The 26,402-nt window shown below is 47.3% G+C and overlaps 2 non-coding genes across 2 annotated transcripts; both read left to right on the plus strand.

The window, feature by feature from the left end:
- Positions 1–3,905: 3,905 nt before the first annotated feature.
- Positions 3,906–3,977, plus strand: Trnaa-cgc (transfer RNA alanine (anticodon CGC)). The gene has a single exon. It is a non-coding gene; the product is annotated as a tRNA-Ala (tRNA).
- Positions 3,978–24,583: 20,606 nt separating this feature from the next.
- Trnaa-cgc (transfer RNA alanine (anticodon CGC)) lies at positions 24,584–24,655 on the plus strand. Its single transcript has one exon. It is a non-coding gene; the product is annotated as a tRNA-Ala (tRNA).
- Positions 24,656–26,402: the final 1,747 nt, after the last annotated feature.

Genomic DNA, 26,402 nt, shown 5'->3' on the forward strand with positions numbered 1-26,402 from the left:
CGTCACTCTCGGCGCACCCGTGAAAAAGACGGCGGCCGAATCATCCGCTTGAGCACTGCAGACAAGCGTGATTCAGACTGTACGACAGTACCAATAATCGCGAAGTTGACAACTAAACATCGCCCACCGCACCGTTAGAATAAAACGCTAAGTCGCTTCTTTAGCTGTTTCTTGTTTACAAATACCAGGTCTTCATATGCTCCCGTCGCCCAACAGAATTATACGATTTATCACCGCAGGGCAAGGTATGTAAGAATTTACCTTGAATTAGCGAAAGTGAGCGCATTTCCTACTAGTTGATCAGATAACATCCGTAGTAGTAATCACTTAGGCCAAGAGGAAAATTGGACGAGTTGGTGCAAGTTAACCATGTCGAACTGTAGTGCGTGAGAACTCACGATCGGTACTCACTCGCGCAGCAAACATTTCCTGCTCGCGCAGCGATCGTTGGTGAGCCTCTTGTGCCCCAGTTCGAAATGTTTATCACGCTCCGAATCCACATCGTAAGAACGACAGCATATTGTCACGCTTTCTGGTATGTAATTGATAGACTCGGCATTTCTAGCTGACAGAGACAAAGCTCGCAATAATGGAGATCACTACTTACTCAATTGTGGCAAGGCAGCGCAATGCAGCATCCTCGCCTTCGACGTCCAGATGTTGTTCGAGGCAGCCACGACGAAGTCGCTACGGAGCACCGGTTCGCGTACTACGTTGTCGAAACGAAGCTGCCCGACTCGCGGTCATCGTCGTCGGTGTAGAGAGAGGAGACGAAAGCCCAAGCCCGTTCAAGTAGTTCAAGCGTGCATCAGCCGGTGGAGCGACCGTTCCAAAAAGCACCGCCAAAAACTAAAGGAGATTTCGTCCCTAGGTCACCTAGGTACCTAGGTGACGGCAAAAAAGGATTCCCCGACAGCCGTCACGAGAGGGCCACCCAAACGCTATAGCCGAAACATTAATAAACAGGAGTTTATCGTAAGGCTTTTCTTGTTGTACAAAAAGCAATGATTTCTTTATTGTACTCAGACGTAGCACTAGTTAGCGTGTTCGCCCTTTACCAGTTTTTATTATAAAACCACGCAAAACCGGAACTTCCGCTTGTGTACCGTTTAGGCTACGGAAACACGCGGCGGTGAAAAAGCGCTCAATGGGCTGCATACACTACGGTTACGCACTTTTTTTTTAATTTGAGGTTTCTCAATTGTTGCGACCGGGGTTATAGCGGTTAAGGTGCTCGACTGCTGACCCGAAGGGCGCGGGATCGAATCCCAGCCGCGGTGGCATAAAATTCATGGAGGCGAAATGCAAGAGGTCCGTGCACTTAGATTTTCGGTGGACGTTAAAGAACCCCAGATGGATCGTAATTTCCGGAGCCCTCCACTACGGCGTCTCTCCCAATCATATTGTGGTTTTGGGACGTAAAAGAGCAACAATTAATCGTTGGGGCCGACTGTATTCAAGCGCCACAGAAATAACTTTGAAATTCAGTGGACACGACCACTCGTCTTCGCTTAGCTTCGCATGGTCGAACGTCATCTCACACCTACACAGAATCAGCGAAATCGGGTACAACCGACGCATAAAGGGCTCCGCGCCTCCGCGCACAAAACCGAAAATACGTCAATAAATCCCGGCTACGGGAACTTGTAGCGCATTCCTGCGTTACCATGTAAAACAAAACCAAAAAGCTAGAAGTGAAAGTATTCGTAAAAGCGCGGAGTTCACGGTAAGCGAAGATATGCGCAACGGCGCTCTCGAAGTCTTCAGCGCATGTGGTTTTGCTCGAAAGCACACTGGAATCGCTGGAATCTCAAAGGCCGTGTAGCGTACTGCGCAAGCATGAAGGAAGAAAGCACTGCGATCGATGGAGGCGAAATGCAAGAGGTTCTTGTAACCATCATGTTTGCGACTGTGCTCGGCTCGCTGAGCCAATGGTCGTCCGGCCACACTGCGTTTTGATAAGTGGCGCCGCACGTTAGAGGTGGGGGCAACTACTTTTCAGGAAGCGGCGAGCGGCGCCGATGGTGGCTTCACTGCAGAACACCGACAAGAAAAGAAATCGCTGCTTCCAGCATGTGCCGACGGGCCAAGTCGTACGCCTATCCGCCTCGTGCATCGGTATGGTGGCGCCACCGCTCGGCTCCCCTGGTGACTAGCGAGGAGAAAGGAAGATGTGCCCTCTCCCAACCCCCCATAGGATCCCATGCATTTTGAATCAAGTTTGCGATTTCGTTGCGCAAAAACAAACTAGCGCCATCTCTCGACAATATGCCACACCGACGACGCAACACGTCCTCTTGCTTCCACCGACTGGCCATGCTCCAAGCTAACTCCTCTCTCCACTTTCTTTTATTTCTTTCGGTGGCCGTGAGAGCGCGCGCTGTGCACTGTGCTGTAGCGTACCCGACAAGACCGGCTGGGCTCGTCGCGTCTTCCTTGAACGTTGCAATGTTAATATTGTGTTAAGGCGGTGGCCACACGTCGGACGACGAGCCCTGATTTCGTTCAGCTGCCATCTCATCAACGGCAATGTTTCAGACGCCTCAGTTGTGTACTTTTGTCCGTTGGTTGCGGGACAAGATGGCCTCCTGCAAGACCGCGTTTTTCCAAGTCAGCTGTGTGTGTAGTTCTCGGCGTCGTAGCAGTTTGATGACGCGAGGACGTCAACTGGTGCTACATCGTGGGAACCGCTGAAGTGACTGCAAGCTTGACGACATTGTGCCAGAATATTCTAGCGTACTGTACGCGCACGATTGTGCTACACTTAAAATACCGCGCTTGGCCTCGAGCGTCAACCTGGTACGCCTGTGTGCAACAGGCGTGTTGTTATCGTTGTTGCGTCGGTTAATATTGAATTGCAATTGGAATACCGTTTTGGCAAAGGTAAGTGAAGCTGTAAGTAGTTGTTCTGCTATATGCTCGCTACTCCACGAACATTACTTCTAGAATCGCATTTTATTTTGAGCTGCACGTACCAAAGGAGAATCTAGCATACGAGACATTGCACGCGTGCGCATTTCCTATATAAATCTGAGTAATGCCACGGGTGCGCATTTCCTGTATAAGTCTGAGTAATACCATGCTCAATTTAAAGCGCATGTGTTAGAGGATTGTGGCTTCAATGGTGAAAGTGATTAGATATTCCGAATTATGTGATTGCAATGCAGTTAGAACTTTCTCATATGTTAATACGGTCTGTGAACAAAAAAAAAAACGCTGTGTGAATGTTTGTTGGTCATTTGCTACAGTACTTTCACGCATTATTATGCAGCTGTGTGACGGCTGTTAAAACGTTCAGCAAGTTAGATTTTGGTTTTCTTGGCCTAGTTGAGTGCTACGAGTGTTGGGCGAAGATAAATCGCGTGTCTTTGTGTGCGTTTCTTAAGCAGGCATACAGCCGTAATAGTCATTGTTGTACTGTTTGGGGTGTTCAATAAAACAAGAATGCTGTTTTGTACTGCAACAATTTTTATTTCATCTGTGTTAACAGATCACGCAAAAACTTGGACACATGCACGTAAGAAACGTACGCAGTGCATCGCGCGCACGCATTAAAAACGGGCCTGTCATTTTAAAACAAATAATATAGAACAATGGACGTAACAGACGGCATGGTTGTCTAGTGGAGCAGCGTCGGCAGTACAAATATCAAACCAGAATGAAACATGAATAGAAAAACGGAGAGTAACAGGCGCTTTACCCACGGCTTCTCTGAGCCGCGCAGATCCACCTATCGCCACCGTCCGCCGTTGGTGGCGCCACCAGTACCACTGAAAGCAGCAGCGCACGAGGCGGATACCGACGGCCGCTGAAACACGGATCAAAGCAATCGCGCTGCTAAATGGAATTGAAGGTGCAGATGCGATCCTTTCAAAACACATCTCACATTGTGTCACTGAGGCCTGGGGGGTGTAGCTCAGTGGTAGAGCGTTCGCTTCGCATGTGAAAGGCCCCGGGTTCGAACCCCGGCACCTCCATAGATGAGGCTCCCAATTTTTTAATGTTTTAGTCACAATTGTCTGTTATGTTCATGGTATCAGTGGTTATATTTACAGATTCGCCTCAATATATATTGCACATGCATATGCTATGGTTCGGCCACGCGCACTGCCTTTGAAGTTTGCACATTTGCATATAAGTACAGGCAGGGCTGGGCAAAGATACTTTGAAATTGTATCGCGATACAATACAAGATACTCAGGCAAAAAGTATTGGAGATACAGATACAAGATACTGCCGCAATAATTGTATCCGATACGATATTTGGCAATTGTATCTTAAGATACTTCGATACATTCTCAAATTTGTTATTATAGATCCCTATTATGTAGCAGCAAATGCCTATACACGAAAAGGTCTGCATTAAAATTTCTGAACTGTGACCTATGTTCTTTCATTTGAATGAGATGTCTGTTAGTATCTCAAAAGTTTTGCCTTCTTGCTCAAAGTACATTAGTTTCCTTCCAAAACAAATTATTGTTTCTTTTTTTACCTTTTTCACAGGACAACTCTTTGTACGCTAAGCTGACAGCGGTTCTTGCTTGTGATTTGTGCAGTTGATGGGAGTCGCCGCTCAGCACGCCTACCAGCTATAGCGGGTTGCCATGTAATCAGAATAACGTCAATAAGAATCCTTCGCACGACGGCGCAAATACCGGTGTAGAGTTTTACCTTTTTCGTTTAAGACAGTTTGCACAGTAGCGTATATATGGACAGGTGTACAGCTGCAACATCGCTGGTAGCGACATTTTTTTGGCGAGAGGGGGGGGGGGGGGACTTATGGTGTATGCGGTGTTTGAGACCATTCGCTAGCGGCCCGGCCGGCACACATGACCGTCTTCGTCCCATTTGTTTTTAGTTTCTAAATAAGCATTATTCGTGAGCTATACAGACATGACTGGTCTCAAGCATTCCTTTCGTGAGGAACATGGTTACCATGAGCTGAAATATAACCGTGGAACAAAAACTCTATATTTCAATCCGCGTCCAGATTTCACTCACATCGATATCGATGCTTCTGGAATCCTGACTCTAAATCTCCTTCAGAAATGACCTATATATGAGATATGGGAAAGGCTTCCTTTCAAATGGCAACGTCATTCTGTTCAAACTCTCTCCGACTCCACCATGCTCACTGTCCCGGCCCTTGGAACTAAATTTCGCGACCGCGGCCCGTCGGCTGTAAGCTGAGTTTGAGACACCTGATGTATACATAGATGGTGTAAAACTGCAATGAATTTTCATGTTCTAGTTAGCTACTGGCGTAAGGGATACTTTGGTGGTATACTCACTAAGGTGCAAACTTTTAGCAATTTTTCTTCAACGAGAGAACACGTGCAACACAGAAATGTCTCAGACGTATTGTGTAGTTGCACAAAGCGTCGCAGGACACCGCCGCTATTCGCGCTATTGCCTCTTATAGCTCCCATTACGTGGCGATTAGTAATAAGAAAAATATTTAAGAAGGCCTAAAACATAAAAACAAATATAAGTAAAATAGAGAAGTGGTTGTGTATCAAACATTCACATTGAATGAGTACAGAAACACAATACAGACGGCGCTCTTAATAGCTATGATCACGAAGTATCGTCAACTTGCCTGTTGAGACAATAGAAAATTCAGTGCCTATGGAAAATTGTCTGAAACAGCGAAAGACGGGCGACTTTGCGTTGGTGAGCCAATGGAATAAGTGATAAGCTATTTTTCATGAGGTTATACTAGAAGTGCGGTTGTAGTTAGAGAGGATGAATCTAGCAGAGTTATTTTGTACTAGTTCAAGAGAGGAGGTTAGCATGACTGGGATCCCATATGGCAGATGCATACTCAAGTTTGGAGCGTATGAGAGACTTATAGAGTATTAGTTCTAAGGAAGAGGGTGCTTTGGAAAAGTTACGTCGTAAGTAGCCGCAAACTCAATTTCGCTATTTTCTTAAGCGGTAAGCAGAATATTTTGTACTATACACTCAAGGCACGCCCACATAATAATATATTTGTTTTCACAATCGCCTTCGCAACGTGTAAATGTGTAAGTAGTAGCAGAAATAAAGCAGACAGCTTGAATAATAAAGCAGAAATCTTATTTTGGGAGCGCGTTACAAAAGACATACTGTAGTGACCAGACCGCAAAAAAAGTGCGGAGACCAAATGTATGTGATGCTAAATGACAGCTAAGAAAGCACTTGTGCTAACAATGACATTTTTGAGTTCATAAATTCTTTGAAGAAATGTAGATGGAAGTAAAAAAAGCGGTACGCCAAGATATTTTCTGTTAGGTAAACGCTTTCCCTATTAGATCTAGCATCAGTACCAGCGGTAGTAAAGTTGTTAGAATGTTATTTGCATATAAGTTAATTCACTGCATGCAAGTCAAACTTACATCCACGAGATCCTTCAAATCGCTGCTATGTAAAATCCACTCGACGCAAAGCAACCCCATTCTTGCGCGCATCACATTTCTTTACGGAGCAAGACTCCAGAGAATCTTGAATAACGGCACTGTAACGTCAGAATTTGCGCGATAGACGCCGCACGCAGTGGAGTGCGCGGCGCAGGGCAGTGGCTAAGAGCAAGTGTCGCGGCATTGGTGCAACTAAAAAGAAAAGAAATCGAGAAAACGAAAGGTACGTGGGCTGGGCGTAGACGTCCGCGTGGTTGTCTTCCTTATCTTCTACCCTCACTGGGTGACATTGGCGGAAAAATAAAATAACGCCACTGCCCTTAGACTTATTCATATGGCTTAGTGAGACCAGTACCAGCTTTAGAAGCGGAGCTTGGCCAGCGAATATTGTTTCGCACGGTTGTGTTGCGATAGAAGTATCTTGTATCTTAAGATACACGATACATCATCGAATGTATCGGAAATACAGATACTTGTTTTTCGAGACGTATCGCAATACAGATACAAGATACCCACATAGTATCTAAGATAGTATCTAAGATACATGTATCTTCGATACTGCCCAGCACTGAGTACAGGGGTGATGGAAAGAAACGCGAACAGCTGTTCGCAATTGTTTTTATCGAGTTCCACCTTGGGGACAATAAAAAGACGCTGGAGTCGTCCTTGAATGCATCATAAATGACTTGTCTTTCTTATTACGACCCTGTGCGCTCTTTTTGTAGTGACACCATATGTGCATAACAAGGGTTACCACTCGCTCTGAACCAAAAAGAATTTTATGTAGATGTGCCAGCCAATTCGTTACGTTCACAGCAACGCGTACACCTATATACCGAAGCGCGTGCTTCGAGGCCTTCTTCCAAGGCTCAGTGAAAACATATCCGTGTAGCGTAACGAGCAACTGCAAGCTGGATTGGGTGTTTCACACGGTGTAACGTATATACCTTACACCGTGGTGTTTCAGGATGGTCTGCAATTTTCCCACTGACACGTTTGCTCTAACTATAAAAGATTGTTTATAATTGCGTCTTGGCTTTTGCTATCTCTTAAAACTATAATGCCATTTCTCTCTAGACAAATTTCCCGAGAGCCAGTCTACTCAGTTATCCAAGGCAGTGTTCGCTTCGAACGTTGCTATCTCTAGCACATTTTTGTTACAATTGTATATCTATTTATGTGTATATTTATAACCGTAGGTGTATATTACAGTTATACCCAGGGGCGTAGCCAAGGGGGGGGTTCGGGGGGTTCAAACCCCCCCCCCCGAAATTTTTCAATTTTGCTTGCGTATATAGGCACGCACACATACATACACACGCACGAACATACATAAAGTATAGTTGACCCCCCCCCCCCCCGAAAAAAATTTCTGGCTACGCCCCTGGTTATACCGTTATGTTGCTGTTAACTTCTACCTGTACCACTACATGAGAGCTTTGGTGGCTCCGTGCTTTGAAGGTATAAATAAATAAATAAATAAATAAATAAATAAATAAATAAATAAATAAATAAATAAATAAATAAATAAATAAATAAATAAATAAATAACGCATCTGTAACCAATATTTCAAGCTTGGGCTAGCACTATATTCACCGCCCATACATCACCATCCTTAGGGCGTGTTCGCTTGGATTTAATCAACAAGATATGCCTTTCGTTCACTTTGCAACTTTATTAGAGGCACAGCGAGATCATGCACGTTGATCCGGCGTGGTAGCCTGATTAGCAGAAAGGGTGCCGCGCGCTGATTAGCTCGAGGACGCGGTTTCGATTCCCGGCCACTGCCGTCTCGTTTCGATAGGGGGAGGAGGAGGAGGGGGTAAAGTGCCAGAACGCCCATGTACCTACGTTAAAAAAAAAAAAAACGCAGCTGGTCAAAATCATTCCACACTACGGCTTGCCTCATAATCACGTCGTGGCTTCGGCACGTAACACTCTAGCAATTGCATGCAGACTACCTTGGTGAATCCCCAAAATTTATAATTCTTTATATGTACATCAAAATTTATTACATCTGTAATTTCGCTTTCTTTCACAACCACGCTATAATACTATAGGCTTATTTGTGATTGTGAAGACATATAGAATGCATATAGCCAGCCTCCTCACTCCACGTCGACTGCTATACGCTTCTGCCAGAATAAAAAAAAAACACAATAACGGCAAACTTGGCAGCAATTTTTCAGCAGTGCTTCTTCGGAATTCATTATCGTACCATGTATCAAATCAATCCTCCGTACATTTTCCCCCTACGTAATCATTTTACCGTTACGCTTTTATAAGATTACTTGCTTCAATTGCTATTTATATAAGTCCCGGCGAGCGTCAGAATATTATTCGAGGGACGCATGAGACGAGCACGTTTGGAATAGCATATTAATAATTAACACAGTGGATAATGACGTCTTAATTAAGTTTACTAAAATACACGGGCACATGAAAAAATACACATTTAGTATGACCGCGACAAGAAAATTACGAGCGTAAAATTACGTGCTCGTGAGAATCGTGACGACATATCGCATATCAGAAAGGCCGCTCATCATCCCACTGTAGAAGCACAGCGGCGCTTCCGTGGACGTAGACCTGCTTGTGTTGGAGTGACTGGAAGGAATAATAAATACCATGCAGCGTAGGCGTGCGCAGGGCGTACGCAGGCATGCGACGAACCTTCGTTCCCCTTCAGGGGGGGGGGGGGGGGCGAAGGTTCGTCGAAGCGCCCACCCCTCCCGCCTCCCAATTATGTCAATGTATGGCGCTGATATTGCGCCCCCCCCCCTCGAGTCGCAGCACGTCCCTCCCTGTGTGGGGCTGACTTTGCGCCCCCCCTGCCTCCCTCCCCCCCCCCCCTGCACACGCCTATGCCATGCTGTACGAGAACAAGACCGAGCATGGCGTAGTGGTCAACATCAGGGGGTAGCCAGAAATCTTTTTTCGGGGGGGAGGGGGGGGGTTGTATGTGTGCGTGTATTTAACATATGCAAAATTCAAAAGCCGTGCTATTCTTCGAGAAGCGTCATGGACGTACCCATGTGTGCGCGTTACCAAAAGTTGTATATTATCAGGCCCTCATGCGATGTCAAAGCTGCGTAGGAAGGCTACGGTTCCTTGCCTTCTGGCGCTCGTATCTAGAATGCGGCACGCCCGTTTAACGCCGTTCAATGATGAAGTGATAGTGACGTACGTCACCGCGGATTATTGTGCATGCGAGAGCGTATCTTGGTGGGCGATCATTCTTGTTCAGGAACTGTCACTTGGTTGCTTTCATGTTGGCGCCAAGCAGCCCTGCGGATAAAGCCATTTCTTGAATCATATGCCCCCTTCAGCAGAAACAAGAAAGTGGCAACGAAGGTGCACGGGATCTAATAAGAACGCAAGGTGGCGATGGCCGGTCGACAAGCTACCGGAATTTGATCCTGACCGCGGAAGCTTGCAGCTGTGCACCGCGGCTAAGGAGGTTGCAGGGACGAATAAACTGCATTTCTTCCTGAGCGCCATCAAAGAAGAAGCGCTTGTGACCATAGGTCGGCAAAAAATGTGAAGCTCAAGTGCTGCCGCAAGGCATCTCTTTGGCATTGCTGTCCACCTTAGAAGACAACGCAGTGAATGCTTTCACGGTGGCCACTCCTTCCGACACCTCTGCCCAGCACCAATCCAATACTTGCCCCGACAGCGCAATTAAGTCGATGATTGCTTCTGATTTAACACCGCGGCAGACTGACGAGCTCCACCGGGTTCTACTGTCGTACATCGACGTTTTCGATCTCGGCGGCCGTCCATTGGGGCAAGCTACTGGTGTGACGCACCGCATAAACACCGGTGATGCGCCTCCTATCCATAGGCGTCCATATCGCGTGTCGGCGACTGAGCGTCAAATTATCCAAGATGAGGTCGACAAAATGCTCGCCAAGAACATCATTGAGCCATCCTGCAGTCCTTGGGCGTCCCCTGTCGTACTCGTCCGCAAGAAAGACGGCACATGGCGTTTCTGTGTCGATTATCGACACCTAAACAGAATTACAAAAAAAAAGACGTGTACCCTCTGCCACGAATAGATGACGCCCTCGATTGCCTCTATGTAGAGTCACTGTATATGCTACCTTTAAAGGTAGCATATACAGTGACTCTACCTCTATGGTGCCCGCTATTTTTCCTCCATAGACCTACGTTCCGGGTACTGGCAGATTCAGGTGGATGACATGGATCGTGAGAAAACGGCATTTATCACACCTGATGACCTATATCAATTCAAGGTCATGCCCTTCGGCCTTTGTAACGCTCCAGCCACCTTTGAACGAATGATGGACTCTCTGCTCAGAGGCTTTAAATGGTCCACCTGTTTGTGCTACTTGGACGATGTCGTTGTTTTTTCACCTACATTTGAGACTCATATAGAGCGCCTGTCAGCCGTCTTAGATATCTTCCGTCGCGCTGGCCTGCAGCTGAACTCGTCCAAGTGTCACTTTGGCCGTCACCAAATTACAGTACTTGGCCACTTAGTAGACGCTAACGGCGTACAACCAGACCCAGCCAAAATCAGCGCAGTCAAAAACTTTCCTGTACCACGATCTGCAAAGGATGTTCGCAGCTTTCTCGGACTATGCTCTTACTTCCGACGCTTTGTGAAAAATTTTGCAGACATAGGGAGACCCCTTACGTAGCTCCTCAAACAAGACGTCCCGTTTTCATGGAGCTCAGAAGAGGCCTCTGCGTTCTCCAATCTCATCGCGCTCCTCACTACTCCTCCGATTTTGGCCCACTTTGACCCTGCTGCCCCTACTGAGATCCGTACGGATGCAAGTGGCCATGGCATCGGCGCAGTGCTAGCTCAACGCCAACGTGGCCATGACTGCGTTATTGCATACGCCAGCCGCCTGCTATCAGCCCCTGAACGCAATTACTCCATAACAGAGCGCGAGTGCTTGGCTCTCGTTTGGGCGGTCGCGAAATTCAGGCCATACCTCTATGGACGCCCATTTTCGGTAGTTACCGACCACCACGCGCTCTGCTGGCTGAACTCCCTCAAAGATCCCTCAGGGCGCCTTGGTCGCTGGGCTTTGCGTCTGCAAGAATTTTCTTGCTCGGTCGTGTACAAGTCTGGTCGCTTGCACCAGGACGCCGATTGCCTCTCCCGGTACCCTGTCGACGATCCTGATGACAGTGACGCCAACACGGTGCCCTCCATCTTCTCCGTGTCCGCCTTCATCACATTGGGGAAGAACAGAAACGGGACCCACTGCTGCTTGACATCATCAGCCGCGCGGAATCTTCCCCAAACGACGCCTCCGTCCGTCGCTTTGTACTTCAAGAGGGCGTCCTATACGGCCGCAATTTCCGACCTGACGGGCCTGACCTTCTTCTTGTCGTGCCTAAGCATTTACGGCGCAGTGTCCTCGCTGAACTTCACGATGCGCCCACAGCTGGACACCTTGGCGTATCTCGTACGTATGAGCGCGTACGGCGACGTTTCTTCTGGCCAGGCCTTGCTCGCTCGGTACGCCGATACGTCGCTGCGTGTGAGTTATGTCAACGTCGCAAAACACCGTCGCTGCTACCTGCTGGCCATTCAACCAGTAGACATACCCACGGAACCGTTTCACCGCGTTGGGTTAGACCTGCTTGGTGCTTTTCCCGCATCAACATTGGGAAACAAGTGGATAGCAGTGGCTACTGATTATGCTACGCGCTACGATATTACGCGAGCTCTACCAACGAGTTGTGCAACCGACGTTGCTGACGTCCTGTTACGGGACGTTATACTGGTTCACGGTGCCCCAAGACAACTGCTCACCGACCGTGGCCGTTCGTTTCTCTCTCAAGTAATCGCCGACATCCTGCGTTCATGTTCCACGCAGCACAAAGTGACCACTGCTTACCACCCTCAAACCAACGGCCTCGCGGAACGGTTCAATCGCACGCTTACGGACATGCTCGCTATGTATGTGTCGCCGGACCACCGAGACTGGGATATTGCCCTACCCTACGCAACTTTCGCGTATAACTCCTCGCGCCACGACACAGCAGGCTTTTCACCTTTCTACCTATTGTACGGAAGAGAGCCGACATTACCACTGGACACCATCATTTCATCCAGTACCTCGTCCACCAGCGAGTATGCTCATGACGCTATCGCGCGAGCCGATCATGCCCGTCAGCTCGCTCGCGCTCGCCTGACGGCGTCGCAGAGCAACCAACGACGTCGGTACGATGCCTCACATCGAGACGCACATTTCGTTCCCGGTACCCTTGTGCTACTCTGGTCCCCTAATCGTCGAGTGGGCCTATCTGAAAAATTTTTGTCACGTTACACGGGACCTTACCGTATAGTGCGTCAAGTAACACCTGTCACCTATGAGATTCGCCCCATCTGTCCCTCGTCATCTGTCGTTCGGTCCAGTGATATTGTTCACGTCTCACGGCTCAAGCCCTACAACACGGCTTCTGAAAACGACCTTTAAAGCTCCGGGACGGTGCTTCCGCCGCCGGGGGTCATGCTACGTACCAGTGGCATCGTGGTCCACAAGACGAAGAAAAGGACGACAATAAGAGAGGCTGGCACGAGCTGTTCCTATGAGCAGCGCTGCTCGTTGAACCACTTGCAAATACATCTGTTGCTAGTCCTTCGAGTCTCTGTTTATATTCCCCGTAACAATATTGTGTGCTTGGGGCTCACTCAGACTCAGACTCACCAAAATTTTCCTCAACCGGACTTACTCGGACTCAGACTCAAGGCTCGATCTGAGTCTGAGTGAGTCTGAGTCAGTCGACTCATGAGTGAGTTTGCCGACCTATGCTTGTGACGCTACGAATTTTGCTCCTACTAAATACGCACAGCTTATGTGGCCGTACACGGAAGGAAATCGTGTCGGCGCTGCAGGAGCATTACTTTGTCAGACGTTCAGGGGTGTGTGAACGATACCACTTCAAATCAATATAACCACAAGCACCTCAGGAAGTGTCGCAGGCTTTTGTGGTCCAGTTCGATGAATCGTCAACCTTATGCGATTTCGGAAGTTTTCTGGAAGAAGCACTTCGGGACCGCCTGGTAGACGACCTGCAGTCCGAGGCTAGAAGTTGCCGGTCCTTGGCCATGAGTACATCGACCTCACCTGTGACCATGTTAGCAACGTTGCTACTGCCATGGAGATGGCAGCGAATGATGCATCGGAAATGATTGCGGAAATGAATCGTCCAAGAGCTAGGACCTCCACTGGCAAAACAGATCGTCGACATTGCGTCCGTGATCAGAAGTTAAGTCATGCAGCTGTCACGCTCCTGACAAGCCGACACCGAAGACTTGGACGCAAAGTACTAAGTGAATTTGTCATCGATGTGGACGGCGGCACGCACCTGTAAGTTCTTTCCTGAACAACACACGTCACGAGTATCATAAGAAGGACCATATTGCGACCATAGGTCGGCGAACTCACTCATGAGTCGACTCACTCAGGCTCACTCAGACTCAGATGAAGCCGTGAGTGTCAGTCTGAGTGAGTCCGGCTGAGTAATATTTCGATGAGCTTGAGTCCGAGTGAGTCCGGTTTAAGAAAATTTTAGTGAGTCTTAGTCCGAGTGAGTCCAGTTGAGGAAAATATTGGTGAGTCTGAGTCCGAGTGAGCCCTAAGCACAAATCATATTTCTTGAGTGAGTCCGAGTGAGCTCCACCTTTTGTTGCCGACTTATGGTCCTATCTACTCATCTTCAGCATTACTATCATTAACCTTATATCGGCTTGTGTTTATACTCTAGTCTATTCAAACATATCTCAGCACACTAGCATTCATGCGCCACTTCAATATTTTGATCAGAGGCGTGAGTTAGGGGAAGGGGTGCCATGACGTCCACCCGCAAACTCTTTCATGGGAAGTTCTTGATAAAAATGTCCCGTGTTAGTCACGTATTTAGTAAGCAATGTCCTTACTGGATTGATACATGATGTATGATAACTCATATTTGAAGGTACAAGATTAAAAGACGTATCGTAGAGCACTGATTATGTGAGATATTGGCGTTAAAGAGCATTGACATCATGATCGAAAAAGCTAATTTTACGCCAACGGGCTCATGAGTCGACTCACTCAGGCTCACTCAGACTCAGATGAAGCCGTGAGTCTGAGTGAGTCCGGCTGAATAATATGCTGGTGAGTTTGGGTCTCAATGAGTCCGGCTGAAAAATAGTTTCACGAGTCCGAGTCCGAGTGAGTCCGGTTGAGGAAAATTTTAGTGAGTCTGAGTCCGAGTGAGCCCTCAGAGCAAAATATATTTCTTGACTGAGTCTGACTGAGCTCCAATTGTTTTGCCGACTATGATTGCGACTACACTCCCAACTCGATCTAACAAAACCCAATTTTACGACGTTCTCGATCAAAGAAATTTGCATTTCCCGGCAGGTACTCATAGGGTTCAATGTTGCCATCAACCCGAATGAACAAAACTATCTTGACACCATATTCGTTTTAACGAACTTCTTTCCTGAAATAAATTGTTAAACAAAGCGGTAATTTGTTCGTAATTTTGACTAGGCAGGTTTTTCTTCAAGCGTGTGCTTTAACGCTCTCGCATTCAATCACCCAGCCGCCCTACTCACAAACCTAGTTTTATTTTGACGATTCACGCCCCACTTGTCCCTGTGAATGTTCCCAAAGAAAAACTATGGTGGTTGCCTTTCGTAATTATTTTATTGTTTATGTGACAGGTGTTACTGTTGTTTGCCGTGATTGGCTCGGAAGCTGATTCTCGGCAAAAGTAAGGACCAAACGGCCTTAGGGTTGTTGAAAGCCTTCTATATATCAAAAAGAAACTATGATTGTGTCAGTTACGCATCCATAACATTGTATTCTTCCAAAATATGCTTTATTGAAAACATGTTATCTTGACCATGTCGTTCCACGTCACACCTTGGCTCTTTGCGCATGCGCGGAGAGTTTTGTTTTCCCTTGTACTTTTCTAGGAGTGTCAGTAAATATATAGTTGGTAGCTGACGCTTCACTTTCTTCTCTTTTCTAATTCCCCTTTCCAACGCAACGTATTTTCCCTCACAGTCAGGCCCACCTATGCAATCTAAGCACCAACTCACCCAAAAAGAACTCCTTTTTGTAATCATAAGGGAATATATATCCAGACAAAATAAACGATCACAGGAAAGGGTGAAGAAGACAGGAAAGCGGCTGGACTACCAACTGTTTATTCAACAGAACGGGGCTCAAATATTGCCAGCGGCGTTTATTGTCTGATTTTTGTGTATTCGGATTTCACCCACAAAAACTTATCAATGCTCGGCGCAGACCACGCTGCAACGTTTGGGAAGCTTCGTGGTTGTTTGAGATTATTCCGTTAAGATTACGCACATGACGCGAACAGTCAAGTTTATTCGAGAGCTTTCGCGAGCACCAGCGATAACGCTACAGCCTCCGATGCCGCATCTATAAATGTTGACACGCCTTACCACAGATAGTGAAACACACAGCACGAAACTACGACGGGGACACAGAAAGGAAACACACACAGACTTGTGTCCCCGTCGTAGTGTCGCGCTGTGTGTTTCACTATGCTACACCAACATGGCCAAGTTCGCTCTATTACCACAGATCACATTACTCGACGGCCGATGCTGTTCTGGCCGCTATCAGTGCACAGCTTGAATTGCTTGTAATTGACCTTTGATTTTCCGGGCACAAGTTCGCCAAATAAGGATTTCCGTATTTTCGAGTCCTGCTGGAGCCTTCTTCACCGTCACGGCCATGTGACATCTGGTAAAGGAGCTGGTTCGTCCATGTTGCGGACGCCTACGCAAAGCCGTGATCCAAGTCCAAGTCGTGAACAATTGAGGACACAAAAAATATCCCGGATCGTCGAACTAGCCGCGGGCAGCTATAGGACTACAGCCAGAGTACGGGCCCCTTCCCTACAACGCCAAGCAAACCAAGACTTCGACGTCGACAGCAACGATGACCGCCCCAGCCGCCCCTACATCGATCCGTCTACATCAACTCAGGGATCGAGCCACCAACCTTCCGCGGGTCATCACTCGAAGACCCGGAAAGCTGGCTTGAAATGAACGACCGGGTCGCCCTTTTCAACAACTGGACCGATGAAGACAAGCTACGGCACGTTTATTTCGCCTTGGAAGACGCTGCTCGGACCTGCTTCGAGAGCCGAGAGGCCATGCTCACGACCTATATAGGACACTATTCGCGCCGCATTCCTGGACACCTTCACGAGCGTCGTCCTAAGGAAAGAGACGAAACCCTATTAGAGACCCGTATACAGCTGCCGAACGAGAACATCGGTATGTACATACGGCGTGCGCAGGGTTCCCCTTCAGGGGGGGCGAAGGTTCGTCGCCGCGCCCCCCCATCCCAATTATGTCAATGTATCGCGCTGACACTGCGCCCCCCTACCGAGTCACAGCGCCCCCCTCCCTATTATGTCTCAATGTGTGGGGCTGACTTTGCGGTGAATAGGGGGGGCGGCCGCCGCCCCCCCCCCCCCCCCCCCCCCCGTGCGCATGCCTATGCGTATGTACACTGAAGAAATGATCCGCCTATTTCGCTACATTGACCCCGCTATGTCCAAGGAGAAGAAGCTTCGCTTCCTGATGCGGGGAGTTAAACAGGAGCTGTTTGCCGGCCTTTTACCCAACCCACCTAAGATGGTGATTGAATTCGTGTCGGAGGCCACATCGATCGAAAAGGCACTTGAAATGCGTACCAGGCCGTACAACCACCGCATTCCCACGACGACCTACAGGGAGATTCAGGCGCTGCAATTCCACGAGAGACTATCACTGTCATCGTATGGAAGGAGCTGCGTAAATTACTGCCATCCTCGCAGCCTCAAGTGGACCCGCTTGCCGACGCCGTACTTCAGGAAATTCAGCAATTTCTGGGAGCACCTGAACTAGCGCAGCCTCAGCCACAAGCTATGAGCTACGCTGCCGCAGTCCGCCGTACCGCAATTCCTCTCCGTGCCCACGCCAAGACGCTGCATCACTGCAGTACCGTCACTATAGACACCGCCGCCGCCACCAACGCCATACCGCCCGCATGTTGGCAAGCGCTACGCGCTAAGAAAAATCGACGTTTGGCGCGCCCCTGACAACCGCCCGCTCTGCTACCACTGCGGTGATGCCGGCCACACCTACCGCCGCTGCCAGTACCGCCAGATGGGACTACCGTGCCTACAGCGTGGTAAGCGGCCACGCGACATCGCCGACTACCTGGCCGATACTGAATGGACACCTCCACGCCCGTCACGTTCGCCTTCGCCACGACGCTACCAGTCCCCTCAGCAAAGACCGCAGTACAGCGGCCCTAACCAGTAATGCTGCCCTGATTTCTTCGATGACACGAAAGACAACGTCATCTAATTCTTCGCACAAGATTGTTTCCATTCTTTAGTTTGCGCTCTGACACTCCTGCAGTCTTCACGTTTTCCGAAACATGCTCTCGTATATGTGACCTTGTCAACGTGTTCAGTTGTTGCCTGAGCTCTTGATATTCCGTCAAACAGCTGCGCCAAGCACTGATTTGTATACGTTTGAACATCTGAGCTTTTAGCGTTTGGACATCTAAAGGGTTAAGAGATACAGCTTCTGCGCTATGCGGTATTAAGAAGAATCAACTGAAATTGAATGACCTTATGAACATATGAATCTTATGAACACACCTGTCACGGCTATTCTAACCTCAAGGACCATCATGCATCATCATTTCTACAAATTCTGCGCAGCGGCACTGGCATTCTTTGGATTAGCTCTGCGAAGAGTATTGCTACTTGCGTGACAATAAAATGAATATTTTCTACAAAAATAAAATTGTGCTCGCCCTTATGAATAAACAGAAACAGTGACAAAATTTCGCTTCGCATACGATTATGGGAAACGAAGTTTTCTTGCGCACTGTCACTTGCCTTGAAATACCTACCAATCGAATTCACGAAAGAGTTAACAGATAGTTCAGAACACGTATTTTGGAGATTCTCACTGTATCTATGTTCTTGTTTGGTTTCAATCTTCGATGAGCGTTTAGAAGTGTGAACGTGGCAGCGTTAACAAGATCGCAGAAGCTGGAACAATTTTCCCATCATCATTGGTTATCAGCCGTGTTATCTTGGCGGGAAAGATGTTGCGCTACTAAGCTTGACGATACGGGTTCGACTCCCGGTCACCACTGAGGCATAATGGGCTTAGATTAAGGTGAACAATGAAACGGAATCTCGGTGGAGAACGTTAACGTGGGGCCCTCTCCCCTCCGTCCCTTTAACAAAGTGTAGTATTAATGTAAAACGAACAAAATTAATTCTTTTCTCACTGTTTGTGTTCTTCATGAAGCTTCATATAACGTCGTTTAGTGAGATCAGTTGGTGTTTATACATGCGCGTCTAGGACCGTGTTTTAACAGCGGTGATGTTTAAGCCTGGCAGAACTCCGCGTGGCGTTGCACAACCTCATCCGGGCGGGTATGCGCCTCAGAAAGCGGGTGTGTGCCAAGCAGGTCTTAGCATAGCATAGCAATGCATAGTATACAGTTCAGCAGGGTGGTGAGAAAGGGAAGTGAAGGCGAGGAGGAAGGAAAGAAGGAAGGGAGAGGGCAACATATAGTTACAGAAAGAAGGAAAGAAAGAAAGAGAGAAAGAGAGAAAGGAAGAAACGAAGAGGAAAGAAGAAAGCAGAAGATGTATGATATAGAGAAAAAAGAAGTAGGAAAGAAATGAGAAAGGAGAAGAAGAGGAAAAAAGAACTCGAACTGCGTCCCCCTGGCGGTGGCGCTTGCTTGTCTGCTCTGCTGTTTACTCAAATCGCACAGGCGTGTAACTGGCTTTAATTTTTTTTCTATTCTCAATACAGACTATTCTTTTCTGCCGCTTACAGCCCCGTGAAGATTACGAACTTTTGTTCGTGTGGTTATCTAATACATTGCTGTCGCTGATAATTCTTAGTTTTTTAGTGGCAAACGTACAACTACGTTGAATTCGATTACATTAGGTGATTTGTAGCCGAAGTGCCGAAATGATAGAGCGACCGTCTCGTTTGAGAGTGGTGTACGCTGTTCATGTCCACGCAAGCACCTGTAATGTGCGCTTTCCACAGGATCACACTGGGTTCTGCGAAGCAAGTATTTTAACATAGACTCATGAAGTGATGCTTACATTATCGAACTGCTTTCCTGTGCGCTAGAAAGCTATATTAATAGGCAACAAAACATATAATATATTTACGCTTTGAAACAAACATGTGATAAAAAGCATAAGCTGCCGAAAGCTTGATTCGAAGCCAGCTGATCAAACTTCGACTTGGCTCAAGTTTTGGCCAATGTGTGCAAATATCTGAACCTGCGAACCGGAGCGCCTGCGGTGGTCTGGTTCTATAGCTAGTAAGCACCTTTATCACGTAATTCGGCTCTATTAGCGGTGCACTGCCGATGATACGGTACCAGCTTCAGCATAATACCCGTGTCACACGGGCGCGCAAAGTCTTTTACGTAAGCGGTCTTTTACTATGTTGAAAGACTTTTTAGGGGCGAAGCTCCTTAAAGCGGCACCCGTTCGTCCCTCGTAGTGCGTAACCAGTCATAACGCTAGTACCAGATCTTGACCTCCAAGGTGGTGCCGGTGGGAGATTTCTCCTGTGCGTTGTTGAACAATAAAAAATTGGCAGCGTGCGCGTTAACTAAAAGCCGAATTCTTCTGTCTCTCATTCCCCATTAGCAGCCATTGGCATGTTCCAGTAGGAAACGTTAGTAGAAGTAGAAGTGTAAGTGTTAGCTAAAAGCCGACTTCTTCTGTCTCTCATTCCCATTAGCAGCCATTGTTTACCTCCAAGGTAGTGCCTGGTGAGATTTATCCTGTGCGTGATTAAACAATAAAAATTTTGTTCAAAACGCCGTTGATTGATGAAATAAGCCAACGAAAGACGCCAGATGTTTTCTAAAAGCAAAACGAAAAGACGCCAGATGTTTCTAAAGCAAAACGAAAAGACGCCAGCTGCTTAACGAAAGACGCCAGATGTTTTCTAAAGCAATGGTTTTCTGAACAATGAAAATTCACAGCGTACATGTAAAATTAAAGTGCGCTGCAAGTCGTCATAACTCTCATCGAACCTTTAGTATAAACGCGCCCGATCTCACGTCGGTGATGATGTACTGGGCAGAATTCACGGAAGATTCACGGTTTACCGATGAACCTCCGCAGCTTCGCCCACTCATCATCATTCACTCCGTGTATATGCTGTGATTTTTTTTATGAAGAGGCGTTCCCTCGCAGTCACACGGCACCGACGATTTCTTTCAGATGAGAAGTATCTTAAGGCGGAGCTCAATCCGGTGGTGGTGTGCGGCGTGACCACCCTTACTGCGCATGCGCATACCCTCTCCACACACCTCCTCTCCACTCCCCCTCACCATTCCCCCTGTCATCTACCCTCTCCCATTTTCCCTCTCCACTCACTCTCTCCACTTTCCTTCTCCCCTCCCTCTCCCATACCCCTCTCCACTTTTCCACCTTTCCACTCTTCCTCTGAAACGCGGGCTAGACATACCGAAATTCTCTCCTGCGCAACGCCGCGATGAGCTCGAGCGCATGCGCGTCCCCTCCCCTTCTCTCTCCTCTCCTACGCTGCCCCCTCTCGCCCGCCTGTCGACCGCGTTCCCCGCTCGCCTGTGAGAATTAACGGCCAGGCTAGATGGAAGATACGACGCGCGTAGCGTCGCTCTTCGCGTTCCACGACGCGAGCTCGGTAGCATGCCCAACGAACGCCAACGGAACGCGATCGTGCAAACACTCCGGCTTCGCATCTACTCATGGTCCCCTTTAGCGAGAGATGGTGTAATTTTTTAGTTTCCTTCCGAATGCACTACCAAAAGAGTGGCGCTCGCTTTCAAAACAGAAGCACCGAAAAGAAAATTATGTATCTCGATAGAAGATGTCCAAGTTTATTGCATGGCACGTTTGTTGACATAAATTTAACAACTACAGTTGAAAAAAAAAAGGTTCACGCAGTTGTATCTTAAGAAGCGTTTGCACAACTGGCGCCCTTTATATATTATTCTGGCAACAGTGGGCGTCTGTTTTCCTTGTTAGGAGAGTATTTCGGCAGCGCGTTAAAAAAGTCACGTGGTACACAGAGCTGCTCCGCGCGCGGCGGTCACGGTTGCCTAGGCGACGAAGACGCGGCCGCGGCGGCGCTCCGACCGTCGTTGGGTTCTGCGGCAGTGCCATGTTACCTTTTGTTATTACAACGTATTCAGTGGGCATTTCGAGGACGCAGTAACTGCATGAGCTGCACGTCACAGCGCACAAATGCAACGTTCAAGGGTAAAACTTAGCGCAGCTTCACTGACTTGGCGTCGCGAAGACTGATAAAACTGCGGAGCTGGTGGCTTTTCCTTTTCTTTGGGGTGCCTTTTTTACTAAGTACTATTTTAGCTGCCGATACAGCGATGATAATATGACGCCGCTAAACGGTCCGTGAGCTCCTGCTTTGGCCACTCGCAAGCCAGGATCGGATTCCCTTCGTTGCTGGGCGGCCGAACGTCTCTCTTCCCGATGAGCTTTGCCGCGCTTGAGCACTGACGCGCAAACCACGCAGCGGCTGTTGCATGTGGCTGGCTCCGTATGTCGCAGCGTACAAAGACGAAATCGCGATGAAGGCAAGAGACGCTAGAGTGGACGCACGTCAGAATTATCTTCTTCCAAGCTAGCGTGCTGTATCGTGTTCTGCGGTGTTCATTTGCGGACGGACTGCATTTTGAGTCAGGTCAGCGCCCGGCGCTGGTCAGGTACAGCACATTTTATTTATTTGCTGACGTGAATATTCCTCGTGACGCTGCATTCTTCGTGATGTCATACAAGAATTAAGCGCAAGTACTGCAACTAGACAGCGTCAGTGTGGGTCTTGTTCCAAGTAGTACTATTTTATAAAGATCGACCCACGCACTTTTGTGTAAAGCATATAAGGGCCTCTTGTTCTGGTGACGTATCATCGCTTGATCTGTGCGGCCGCTAATGCAGATGGTCGCGCAGTCTCAACTGCAGAACCCGGATTGCAGAAATGATTGCGGGGAATAGGTGCGCCGCCCCACGCTACGCACTTTACCTCACGCCCCTGAGCTGCATGCTTTAGCAGCTTCATTTTGTTTCAGATATCTAGTCCATTGCGCTGTAATGACAAAACTTGCAAGTTTGCACCTTAACAATGACAAGATTTATCTCGTGTAGAAAATTCACTGTACGGTTAGTCGTTTTGGCTTCCGCCAACTCCTGGTCCAGTGGGTATCCTGCGCATCAGCCCAGGGCTGTTCGAACACTCTGCAAAGCAGTGAGCGGGCCTGCCTACTTTCGTTGCCCATGCTTTGCTGCTGCCTCGACATACACATACAGGCTACATCGTTTTTCCTGCAAATCGATTGCGTTTAGCTGCTACATCTGAGAACATTTTTACTCTCAAACAACAAATAAACATATAAATACCAATGGTGTATGGTTATTTTCTTACATTGTACTGGACACAGCAACAGCCAGTTAGCTTGAAACCACTAGAGAAATGAATAGCAGGGACGCATAGTATGTTATTGCACTCTCTAATTTATACACATAAGAACAAAATAATCATATTGGCATGGTAGCACAACAAAATGAATTATTGCATACATAAAAACACTATCTCATACAGTAATGTGCTTTACATAGTAATATTTTCTAAACTTGAAAAACAATATCAAATCAAATTTAAGGAATCCATACTTTAGGAAAAAGTTAATTGCGAAATATAAGAAAATGAACTGGTTATTATGTGGCATTGAGGTTCTGCTGAAACTACAGTTTCGTCATTGTCAAAAATGCAAACTTTTCGTGTTAACCAATTCCTGAACTTGGGTTTATGCTTTTTTTACTAATTAGGCGAAAGGTGCACCTTTAATATATGTATTCTCGTTTTCGTGGTATTCCGTTCTTTTTTTTTCAATAAAAAATAGGGAGCACTTAAAGTATATATATTAATTGGCACGCATCGAAGTACCATAATTTTTTTTTTCGAGATTTCGAGGCGGTAGAAAAGCGCTCAATGAGCTGCCTACACTACGGTTACGCACTTTTTTTTTATTTTGAGGTTTCTCAATTGTTGCGGCCGGGGTTCTAGCGGTTATCGTGCTCGACTGCTGACCCGAAGGGCGCGGGATCGAATCCCGGCCGCGGTGGCATAAAGTCGATGCAGGCGAAATGCGAGAGGTCCGTGCACTTAGATTTTATAGGTGGACGTTAAAGAACCCACTACGCGTCGTCTCTCCCAATCATATTGTGGTTTTGGGACGTAAAAACGCAAAAATTAATCGTTGGGGCCGACTGTATTCAAGCGCCACGGAAAGAACTTTTGAAATTCAGTGGACACGACCTTAAGATAAAATAAGCCTATCCTTCGCATGGTCGAACGTCATCTCACACTTATACAGAATCAGCGAAATCGGATACAACGGACACATAAGGTGCTCCGCGCCACCGCGCACAAAACCGAAAATACGTCAATAATTCCCGGCTACGGGAACTTGTAGCGCATTACTGCGTTACCATTTAAAACAAAACCAAAAAGCTAGAAGTGAAAGTATTCGTAAAAGCGCGGAGTTCGCGGTAAGCGAAGTTATGCGCGACGGCGCTCTCGAAGTCTTCAACGCATGTGGCTTTGCTTGAAAGCACACTGGAATCGCTGGAATCTCAAAGGCCGTGTAGCGTACTGCGCAAGCATAAAGGAAGGAAGCACTGCGATCGATGGAGGCCAAATGCAAGAGGTCCGTGTACTTAGATTTTTTCGATATGAACCAACTAGCCCGCAAGGAGGTCTTATTGCATCAAAGGCCCTGTTTGTAACCGTCATGTTTGCGACTGCGGTCGGCCAGCCCGCTGACCGGCCCATAGAGTTGTCCGGCCACACTTCGTTTTGATAAGTGGCGCCGCACGTTAGAGGTGGGGGCACCTACTCTTCAGGAGGCGGCGAGCTGCGCCGATGGTGGCTTCACTGCAGAACACCGAAAGAAAAGAAATCGCTGCTTCCAGCCTGTGCCGACGGGCCAAGTCGTACGCCCATACCGACGGCCGTTGAAATACTAATCAAAGCAATCGCACTGCTTAATGGAATTGAAGATGCAGGTGCGATCCTTGCAAAAGGCATCTCAAATTGTGCCACTGAGGCCTGGGGGGTGTAGCTCAGTGGTAGAGCGTTCGCTTCGCATGTGAAAGGCCCCGGGTTCGAACCCCGGCACCTCCATGGATGAGGCTCCTAATTTTTTAGTGTTTTAGTCACAACTGCCCGTAATGTCCATGGTATCAATGGTTATATTTACAGACTCGCCTCAATATATATCGCGCGTACAAACGTTATGGTTCGGCGACGCGCAGTGCCTTTGCATATTTACATATAAGTACAGGGGTGATGGAAAGAAACTTGAACAGCTGTTCGCATTTCTTATTATCAAGCTCAACCTTGGGGACAATAAAAAGACGCTGGAGTCGTCCTTGAATGCATCATAATTAAATGACTCTAATGTCTTTCTTATTGCAGGATCTCTGTGCGTTTCTTTTCTTTCACAACATATATGCGTAACGAAGGTTACAACACTGGCTCTTAGCCAAAAAGACTTTTGTGTAGATGTGCAAGCCAATTCGTTACGTTCACAGCAACGCGTACGCCTAACCAAGCGCGTGCATCGCGGCCTTCTTCCAAGGCTCAGTGAAAAAATCCGTGTAGCACGTAACGAGCAACTGCAAGCTGTATTGGGTGTTTCATACGGTGTAAGGATATATACCTTACACCGTGGTGTTCAGGGCTTAAAGTCAGGGGGACCCGGGGGGGGGGAGCGGGCCCCCCTCCATTTTTTAAGGAAGGGCCCGGCACCCCCTCGGCAGCCTGACGGTGGCACTGCGGCACCCATTTGACAAGTGCTGGAGTTGAATTTTTTTTGGCAGTAGTGCTTTGTGCGGGAAAATTATACTCTGCAACTTTCCGAATAATGATTTAATCGCGAATGTTTGGTTGACGGGGTGTCCGCAAAACAGAAGAAAACAGGTATCGTCGTACTGCTGAATGCAATTCACTGAGACACTGAACACCACAGGCAACGCCTCCTGAAACCACGGGCCACCACCCTGTTCGACAGAGCGTCTTTGCACAGCATACTGTTTCACGAGGCACCTGAGTCTGAAGCTACCTGCTCGTGAATCAGTAATGGTTCACCTTGGTCTGTTTAGTTTGCCACTCAATTTTCATTCTTTTAGCTGTGCATCACAAGTCTGTAATTGCAAAGACGCATATATCTTGCCTACTTTATTAGGCAAGATGGTAGTGAAAATAAAATATAGCATTGTCGTGCCTAAGGTTCTGGATCCAGTGAGTCAACTAATGTTTCTATTTTGAGCTCACATATCTTTAATTAAGCCTTTACATCCCGAGTGATTTTTGAAAAATCGTTCCCAAAATAATTTCATTTAATGCTTGTTTGGATTGACACGTTGAATAAATGCCCGATATATATATATATAGATATATATATATATATATATATATATATATAAATATATATATATATATATATAGTATATTATATAATATATATATATGTATATATATATATTATATATTATATATATATATATATATATATATATATATATATATATATATATAGATATATATATATATAAACACAAACAAACAATAAATAAATAAATAAATCGTTAATGTCCCCAATATTGAATGCTTGGGCTAACACTATATTTACCGCCCATTCATAACCATCCTTAGGGCGTGTTCGCTGGGACTTAATCAAACAAGATATGCCTTTCGTTCACTTCGCAACATTATTAGAGGCACAACGAGATCACGTTGATCCGCCGTGGTAGTCTGATTAGCAGAAAGGGCGCCGCGCGCTGATTAGCTCGAGGACGCGTCTTCGATTCCCGGCGCTGCCGCCTCGTTTCGAAAGGGGGTGGGGCGGGGAGGAGGAGTAGAGGGTGAA

This window comes from Rhipicephalus sanguineus, unplaced genomic scaffold, assembly GCF_013339695.2.
Source record: "Rhipicephalus sanguineus isolate Rsan-2018 unplaced genomic scaffold, BIME_Rsan_1.4 Seq12646, whole genome shotgun sequence".
Classification (NCBI taxonomy): Eukaryota; Metazoa; Arthropoda; class Arachnida; order Ixodida; family Ixodidae; genus Rhipicephalus; species Rhipicephalus sanguineus.